Source organism: Cherax quadricarinatus, chromosome 88 (genome assembly GCF_038502225.1).
Source record: "Cherax quadricarinatus isolate ZL_2023a chromosome 88, ASM3850222v1, whole genome shotgun sequence".
Taxonomy (NCBI): Eukaryota; Metazoa; Arthropoda; class Malacostraca; order Decapoda; family Parastacidae; genus Cherax; species Cherax quadricarinatus.
Window position 1 is genome coordinate 11,443,820 of NC_091379.1, and position 10,000 is coordinate 11,453,819.

At 37.5% G+C, this 10,000-nt stretch overlaps 1 protein-coding gene and 1 long non-coding RNA gene across 3 annotated transcripts in view; one reads left to right on the forward strand and one right to left on the reverse strand.

Moving 5' to 3' along the window:
* Positions 1-10,000, forward strand: part of LOC128698460 (neuroligin-1-like) — a 328,336-nt gene that overhangs the window by 169,205 nt on the left and 149,131 nt on the right. The gene's annotated exons all lie outside the window — the stretch shown is intronic.
* The window catches only part of LOC138855276 (uncharacterized), a 104,652-nt gene continuing 96,053 nt past the window's right edge, over positions 1,402-10,000 (reverse strand). The window contains exons 3-4 of the long non-coding RNA XR_011394482.1: positions 1,975-2,094; positions 1,402-1,631 (exon numbers count right to left, since the gene is read on the reverse strand). This is a non-coding gene — a long non-coding RNA (uncharacterized lncRNA). The remainder of the gene's footprint in view (positions 1,632-1,974; positions 2,095-10,000) is intronic.

Sequence of the window (10,000 nt, forward strand, 5' to 3'; positions counted from 1 at the left end):
GCAGTTTATTTTACAAGCTAAGAACTGTGTCCTATCACAGTTTATTTTGCAAGCTAAGAACTGTGTCCTATCACAGTTTATTTTACAAGCCGAGACAGAATAAGATAATAAGATAAGACACAGAGCACAAGAATGTCCAGTGTGGCACAGAAGACAAGCAAAAATAAATTACCATAAAAAACGTAATAAATTTGCTTAAAAAATCATAAATAAACAGAAATAAAAGGATTTTCCAAGATATTATTATTATTATTATTATTATTATTATTATTATTATTATTATTATCGTCAGGGAAAGGAGGAAGATATAGATGAAGATTTAGAGACAAGAATTTGAGGAAAGCAAAGATTAAGAAGATTAGAGGAAGATTAGAGATTAGAGGAAGATTTAAAGAGGAGGAAGACAATCTTAGCAAATTTAGAATCGATGATTGTGATTTGAGAAAGATTTAGAGGAGGAGGAGGATTTAAGGAAGATTTAGAGAAGAAGAGGAGAACTGAGGAAAACTTATAAAGTAAGAGAATGCTGTGAAGAAGGTTTAGAGAAGTGAGAACTGGAGAAAAGTTTAGAGAGTAATAGAATGTTTTGAGGAAGATTTAGAAAGTAACTAGGAGGAAGAATCGCGCAGGCGATATTCCTCATCGATTTTACTCTGAGCAGTGCGGCGTTAGCCAGTTAGTTACTCCCGCTCTTGACAGGGAGTAATATTTAGTTTGTCCTGCTCTTGACAGGGCGTAATATCTAGTTTGTCCTGCTCTTGACAGGGAGAAACATCTAGTTTGTCCTGCTCTTGACAGGGAGAGAGATCTAGATTGTCCTGCTCTTGACAGAATAACATCTAGTTTGTCCTGCTCTTGACAGGGAGTAATATCTAGTTTGTTCTGCTCTTGACAGGGAGAAATATCCAGTTTGTCCTGCTCTTGACAAGGAATAATACCAAGTTTGTCTTGTTTTTGACAAGGGAACATTCCTAGTTAGTTTGTTTTGTTCTTGACAGGGTGGAATAGCCAATTAGTTTATCTTACTCACTGAGAGGGATAATAAACCCGTTTATCCTAGTCTTGACAGAGATAATGAGACAGTTTATTCTAGTCTTGACAGGGAGGAATAATGAGCCGCTTTATCCTAGTCTTGACAGGGAGGAATAATGAACCACTTTATCCTAGTCTTGACAGGGAGGAATAATGAGCCGCTTTATCCTAGTCTTGACAGGGAGGAATAATGAGCCGCTTTATCCTAGTCTTGACAGGGAGGAATAATGAGCCGCTTTATCCTAGTCTTGACAGGGATTAATAATGAACCACTTTATCCTAGTCTTGACAGGGATAAATATCAATTAAATAATCTTTTTCTTTACAAATTTATGTTCTTTTTTCAATTAAAAAATATTTGCACACAGTTCTAAGCATAAAATTTCTGTGAGATACACACTGAGGTGAACGTTACATTGCTTACCTACATCGACCTCAACCTTATTGGATTCAGCTAAAGATTACCGGAATCCATGGTTACTCTGGTGTTCTAGAGGGCTTCCTACCATGATGGTAACCATGGTAGTTGCTCAGAGCTTCTATGGTCATCTTGAAGGAGCTCAGAGAATCGCCTTCCAGATATACGACTTCCATTTTCTCTGTTGGAAATAGGGCTGGTCTATCTAGCTGTCGTTGGTTGGGTTACTTTAGCTTGGGTTACCCTAAATGGGTTAACCTAGTTGGGTTACCCTAATGTAATTTGGTTCATTTCGCTTCCTTACAAAAAAAATCCATGAATTTATACTTAAGAGAATACACAAATAAACCACTCTTAGGAGAAGGAAGGTAATGACTTATCAGTGGTCCAAGTCGGACCGAAACGTCATTATCTTTCCTAAGTGCCGGCTATTTGTGTATTCTTCCAGCTATGGTACTGTGACCTTTTACTCTTCATTGAGAACTTAAATGGTTCGTTCAGTATGAAAGCCACGAGTTTCTTACCTCTTGATTGTGTAGACGCTTTTGTAGATGCTATACTACGCATGGGGCATACGAGACAGAGCATCTTTCTGGTACTGAGAAGAGATATGGGGCATCCGCCATAGTGGTTCCCATTTGTAACTGCAAGAGGTGCATTCAGATCAATGATTGAGTTCCAGGAAAGTACATCACTAAGTTTACAGAAGTACATCATAACTTCCCCAGCAAGTACATCATCACACACACACAAGCGGTGGCAGCGGTGGGATCAGTCGCTTGCCTTCCAGGAAACACTCGCGCCAACACGGGACTCGTACTGCTAGGATATTAGCCAGCAGTCATGTGTTTGCCACCTCCCCCCCCCCTTTTTAACACCACCTATATATTCCACGTCTAGACCAAGGGTAGCTGTAGCCAGCACATTCAGCTGTGGTTAAAGACACTTGTGCAAACAGGATCATTTTTGTGTGTGATAAAGAGCTTAAAACCGACAAGTTGAAGATTGAGACACTTATGCAACGTATGGAAATCTTTAATGAAGAAACGTTTCGCCACACAGTGGCTTCATCAGCCCAATACAAAGCAAATAGATTCTTATATGTTGCATAAGTGTCTCAATCTTCAACTGGTCGGTTTTAAACCATTTACCACAACTGTCAGACACTGCAACATCATGGGATCTTGATACAAAGAATTCTTCAAGCTTGTTCAACTTTTGGACGAAGACCTACTTCGACTAGTGGATGGTACCACTATGACCCCGCCTCCTCCTGCTTCGCCTCACCTCACTACAGTATATAAGTCATGCATAAGTGTCTCAGTCTTCAGGATCATTTTTCGGGATACGTTTTAGCCCTGGGATCTTGTTCATTGCAAACTTATTTGAGTAAAGTAGGTCCCAGGACCGAAGCATACCCATAATAAAATGTCCAAAATGTTTCTTCACATGTCAATAACCACACCATTTATCGAAAAACATAAAAAACCCAGCTGTCTTACCCCTGTTAAGTACAGTGCAGTACCACCACCCACATAATGCAATACACAAATAACCTGCATATAGGGTAGACTTATGGCAACGTTTCGGTGAGTTTTGACCATTAACAAGTCACAACAGAAGAGTGAAGGCAAGGAAGCCAGTATATATACGAGAGGAAGGCAGGAGCAGGAGGAGACGAGCTAGAAGGAAAAATAAAATAAAGAAAGTATTATAGTCACGGTATTATGCCTTTTCATTCTTTATTCTCCTAAACAAAAAATATAAGAAATGTAACTAAATTTTAGGTGACCCAACTCTTAAAATTAATATACATCAAACCAATTAATGTTCTTTAAACCAATTACTTACCAATATATTAAAATATTATGCAAAAATAGTGAACTTCCGTGATTTCTCACAGAATCAATGAGTTTGGAATTCCACTATTTTTCACAGTGGTTACCATTGCATGTTATATACATAGGTTATATTATATATGTTATACAACATATGTTATATTATAAATTGCATATTATATTACATACGTATATTTCTGTGAAATAATACTTTTGTAGCAGATTTAAATAATATAGAACTGCCATAAGTAAGCAATGGTGACGTGTAAAAATTCTTTTATGTGCTAAATGAAATTTGTTTCGTAATTCTAAATAAAATGTTTTGTAGAGATAATATATTTACTCGTTAAAGTGCCCAAATTTGTTAGTGCCATATCCGATTTCATGGCACCGAAACTTCTTTAATAGTGCCAAAATCTGCAAAATATTGCCTTAACCTATTTTACAGTGCCAAAACCTATCTCAGTGTCGAAAAAAATTGACAGAGCCGAAACCTACTTGATGGAGTGAAGGTTTGGCGAAGTGTTGAAGATTCTCTCTCTCTTTCTCATTCTCTCTTTCTCATTCTCTCTCTCTCTCTCTCTCTCTCTCTCTCTCTCTCTCTCTCTCTACGAATGAATTTATATACATAAAATACGATATTCTGGTATTTGTGACAGACAGTATTTATTATAAGTTGTGACAGCAGGAGCATTGACGACGACAACTGAATTTATAGATAGACAGACATGGGAATGTCTATGTGTATCTTTGTATATCTGGCTCTTTGTCTGCCTCTGTTTTTGTGTGTGTGTTTATGTGTGCATGTGTTATTGTGTGTGAATGTATCTACGTGTCATGTCTGACTGTGTCTTTGTGCCTGTGTCTGTTTACCTGCCTGACTACATGCCTGTAGGTCTGTCTCTGTCTGTGTCTGTCTGTCTGTGTCTCTCTCTCTCTCTCTTTATGTTCGTCTGTCACTTCCTCTGCTCAGGGTAATTCATTTTACCCGACGCGGCTTTCAACACACACACAAAACAAACACCCAGCTTCTCCCCTCCCACACACACACACACACACACACACACACACACACACACACACACACACACACACACCTTCCAGGAAAACACGAATAAATGATTCCTGGAATTCAACCGGACCAGAAGCAAAGTTATGAAGCTGGGAGACGTGGGAAGGAAACTGAAGACAAAGTAGCATCTGGGGGAAAGAGAACCTCACGGAAACATTGAAAGAAAAAGATCTGGGAGCCATTACTCCAAACCCGTCCCTTGAAGCTCACGTAAATAGAATAACAACAGAGGGGCAGACTATGCTTGTAGGAATGAAAATGGCTCTCAAAAATTTACATACGCACTGAAAATACTATTTACCCCACGAAACACAAACAGAATTACATTAGTAGCACAATCCGTGATTGCAACAATGAGAAAGGCATTTAGGAACAAGATAAAGACTGACTGTAAATACAATACTGTTTACCTCCTGAAAAACATAAACAGAATAGTGTCAGCAGCAGAGGCTAGACTTGGAAACATAAGAGCGGTAGTCAGGAACCTAGAAACTTAAAGAAAAACACCAGTAACTCACAGTTATTTACTGTTAAACCTACACTCCACCTCTACCTACCTTCCTATTTACCTATTCTGCGTACGTGGCAAATCTTACAAACAGACGAGCAGCGTTCACGAATTATACCACAAAGAACACAAAGAACGCAAAAATCTTTACAGCTAATAATATATATCCATAAATCTTGCCAATATTTCCTTTTGAAAAGCTGTACAATATGACCATTTCATTACACACAGTAATGTTGTATTACCAAGTGACTTATAATACTCGCTAGCCGTCAGAGCCAGGCTCGTATACTGTGTAAATTGTGCGAATAGCAATTTTCTGGTGAAAGATATCCCAACGAGGCGGAATCCATCGTGAAATTGTCTGGGGGAAACTTTGTAGCGGCGAACTGCCGAACTGAGTATTGCTGAGTGGTTGTACTTGTACCACGATTGTCAGGAGACAGGGAGGAAACTGTGCTGGCATATATCCACCCAGGACACTTTTATCGATGACGTTTCGCTCCTTGGACCTTGATCACTTGAAATATATGAAACAAATGTTGGTAAGAGGTGGTAAAAAAAGTGATGACAAATGTAAAGATATAGTGTTAGGAAATTTTGATGACGATATTTTGAGGTCATCCGTTACGAAACGTTTTTCTCAACTGCAAATGTGTCTCATTTCTCATGGAATAAAGATAACCCAAGTGGTTAAATTCGTATTTATTTGCCACAAGTTGTTGACAGCCATTTTTCAACTGCAAGAGAAACTTTATTGGATGGAAGGTGATGAAGGGGCGGGGAAATTACCGAGGTATGGCAGGGAAATTACCGAGGATGGCAGGGAAATTACCTGCAGTAGTGGATGGAATCCCTAAGGGTGGCAGGAAAATTACTGAGGGCGGAAAATATTAGCCACGGTGGAAGGGAAATTACCAACGGTAACCTAGAAATTACAGAAAGGGATAAATTACTGAGGGCGGCGGGGAAAATTAAAAATTGCTGAAGTTAGCTATAGTTTAACGTTGGAGAAGTCAATTTTGGCTACTATCGGACTCAAATTTATAAATAGTCTTTAACCAAAAGTCACCAGGTTAGCAATACTTTGAATTCAACGGAAGTTTAAAGGGATCTTAACAGCAGCCCGGTGCTTGGCCGTGATTTAAGATATTACATGAAGCATGTATTTGTGTATACCTGAATAAACTTACTTAACTTACTTATTTACAGTGACTTCGAGAGAGAGAGAGAGAGAGAGAGAGAGAGAGAGAGAGAGAGAGAGAGAGAGAGAGAGAGAGCATGTGGGTGTGTGTCCTTATATAAATTAAACCGCGCTTCTTATTATAAGGTTAGGTTAGTTTTCTAAGGTTCTTTTGGTACAAAATTATTAATTTTTACAATATCATGAATGAAAAATATATATCTTTAAACGTATAAGAGAAAATTTTAGAAAGGACTTAATTTTAAATGAGTTCTTGCTAACTGGCCAGTTTTACCTATTCGGCACTATACACACACACACACATATATATATATATATATATATATATATATATATATATATATATATATATATATATATATATATATATATATATATATATATATGTCGTGCCGAATATGTAAAACTGGTCAATTAGCAAGAACTCATTTAAAATTAAGCCCTTTCTAAAATTTTTCTCTTATACGTTTAAAGATATATTTTTTCATTAATGTTAATGTAAAAATTTATAATTTTGCACTAAAGGAATCTTAGAAAACTTACCTAACCTTATTATAACAAGAACAATTTATTTTAGCCTAACCCAACTAAATATTTTTTAGATTTGCTTACAATAATTTAATACTAAACAAACACAGTGAAATATATTTTTTTCGTCAGGTTCAGAATGATTTTGGCGAAATTATTGCATACACAAATTTTCACTTGTCCTATATGGCAAGATGAGCGTTGCTATTTAAGCCAAGATCGCAAGTTCAGCCTATTCGGCACGATATATATATATATATATATATATATATATATATATATATATATATATATATATATATATATATATATATATATTGTGTGTGTGTGTGTGTGTGTGTGTAAAATCGACTTAGGTTCTGAAAAGTTAAAATCATGTGTAAAAATAAAGGTCCGTGAGGTGAGAGGAAGCTGACTCTTCCCCCTCACTGCCGCCTCCTCAAGACTGCCGGAGTTCACAACCTTTCATCATTGTCAAGATAATGCCTGCAAGACTGATGGTTGGAGACGAGAGAGTGAGAGAGAGAGAGAGAGAGAGAGAGAGAGAGAGAGAGAGAGAGAGTGAGAAGGGACAGACAAAGACAGTCATGGCAGAAAGACACAGTGTGTAGAACAAACCTTAGTCTACAAACTACGTTTCGCCCTAAACAGAGCATAACTACGTTTCCCTTTAAACTTATGGACCACGTTTAAACAGAGTTTTGGATACGCAGCTTGTAACCATATATATATATATATATATATATATATATATATATATATATATATATATATATATATATATATATATATATATATATATGGCTTACTTAACTACGTTTACCCATAAAACTGAGCTGTGCCAAATCAAGGTCTTCCCTCACACAACAGTGTCACTGACAAAAGCTGAAACAAAAAAAAATCAACTCTCAACATATAAAAAACTGAGAATCGAAAAACAGGAAAAAAAATGCATATGAAAAACTGCGAATAAATGTTTTGGCAAGAGCATTGAGAAAGGAAAAAAAATATATACATGTAAACCTCACGAGGAGGAGGAAAAAATAGGCAAAACAGCAAGAAGGGGAAACAAGAATCGAATAGGAGAAAAAAAAAGAGAGAGAGCGAGTGCAACATTGAGACAGGTGCAATTTTGTCCCAGCATTCGAGTTCCAAATTAAAGCAAAAATGGACAAAGTTTCCGCGTCTTTGAAAAGCATAGTGCAAAATACCACGACTTTCCTTAAACGTAAAAAAATATATATATACATAAAAAAAATTCCTGACATTCCATTCTGAGAAATTATTTATCGGTGGATACTGAATTTATATAAGAACATCCCGAAAGAAAAGGTTATACTCCGGGTTAAGTCTGAAAGAATTTCTGGAGGAGGCGAGCGCCTGCGCCTTAGGCTGTATTGATTACCACTGGGCAGCGAGGAGCAGTTGAAAGTTGGAGCAGAGTGCCCCGGGCGAGAAGTGAAGGGCTCTCCACTGCCTCTTCATCTTATTTACTCTTCCAAGGAGGTGCCTTGATACTCCTGAAGGACTCCTAATGACTAGACTTGGAGTTGCTCTTCCTGTCTTTGGATAAAACTGGATCATTTACAATCCCGGAGAAGCTGATTGACTCCTTAGAGACTTATGAATATAATAATGACAATAATATATATATATATATATATATATATATATATATATATATATATATATATATATATATATATATATATATATATATATATATATATATGTCGCGCCGAATATGTAAAACTGGTTAATTAGCAAGAACTCATTTAAAATTAACACCTTTCTAAAATTTTCTCTTATACGTTTAAAGATATATTTTTTTCATTAATGTTAATGTAAAAAATTTTAATTTTGCTCCAAAAGAATCTTAGAAAACCTACCTAACCTTATTATAACAAGAACAATTTATTTTAGCCTAACCCAACTAAATATATTTTAGATTTGTTTACAATAATTTAATACTAAGCAAGCATAGTGAAATATATTTTTTTTTCGTTAGGTTCAGAATGATTTTGGCGAAATTATTGCATACACAAATTTTCGCTTGTCCTATATGGCAAGATGAGCGTTGCTATTTAAGCCAAGATGGCAAGTTCTGCCTATTCGGCACGACATAATATATATATATATATATATATATATATATATATATTTCATAGCAACAGTAACAACAATAGTAACAGCAAAAGTAACAGCAACAGCAAAAACCACAACAGTAGTAACAGCAAAAGTAACAACAGCAACAGTAACAACAGTAACAACAACAGTAACAACAGTATTCATATCTGAGAGGAGAAGTTAATTCTGCTTACACCTGCTTCCTATGATCACCTAACAATAATTAGGAACCTGGGAGTTAGTCGATTACAAAGGGTCGCGTCTTGGGCCGACAGAGACGACTGTGCAAGTTACACCTACTGCCGCTAGTTATGTAGCAGAAGTGACCAGCCTTGCCGCTAGTTATCTAGCAGAAGTGACCAGCCTTGCCGCTAGTTATCTAGCAGAAGTGACCAGCCTTGCCGCTAGTTATCTAGCAGAAGTGACCAGCCTTGCCGCTAGTTATCTAGCAGAAGTGACCAGCCTTGCCGCTAGTTATCTAGCAGAAGTGACCAGCCTTGCCGCTAGTTATCTAGCAGAAGTGACCAGCCTTGCCGCTAGTTATCTAGCAGAAGTGACCAGCCTTGCCGCTAGTTATCTAGCAGAAGTGACCAGCCTTGCCGCTAGTTATCTAGCAGAAGTGACCAGCCTTGCCGCTAGTTATCTAGCAGAAGTGACCAGCCTTGCCGCTAGTTATCTAGCAGAAGTGACCAGTCTTGCCGCTAGTTATCTAGCAGAAGTGACCAGCCTTGGCGCTAGTTATCTAGCAGAAGTGACCAGCCTTGGCGCTAGTTATCTAGCAGAAGTGACCAGCCTTGCCGCTAGTTATCTAGCAGAAGTGACCAGCCTTGCCGCTAGTTATCTAGCAGAAGTGACCAGCCTTGGCGCTAGTTATCTAGCAGAAGTGACCAGCCTTGCCGCTAGTTATCTAGCAGAAGTGACCAGCCTTGCCGCTAGTTATCTAGCAGAAGTGACCAGCCTCCTTCAAGTCTGAGGAACCGAACATCTAAGAATCACATCTCCAGTATTCATTCATTGTATTAACAAAAATTTAACACTTGACGAAACATCTCATCTGTAAAGACATTTGTTGCGCCCGTACCTTCTGACTTTGTAAATGGTCCAAGTCGGACCGAAACGTCGTCGTAAGCTTCTCCCTTTTATGTGCGGGTTGTGTATGACTTGTCGTTGTTGTTTACAGTTGATGTACTGATGGTATACCTGTATATACCATGAATATTGTGTCTGACAATTACAGATGCTATCACTAAATTTAGCATTCTTTACTCTGACT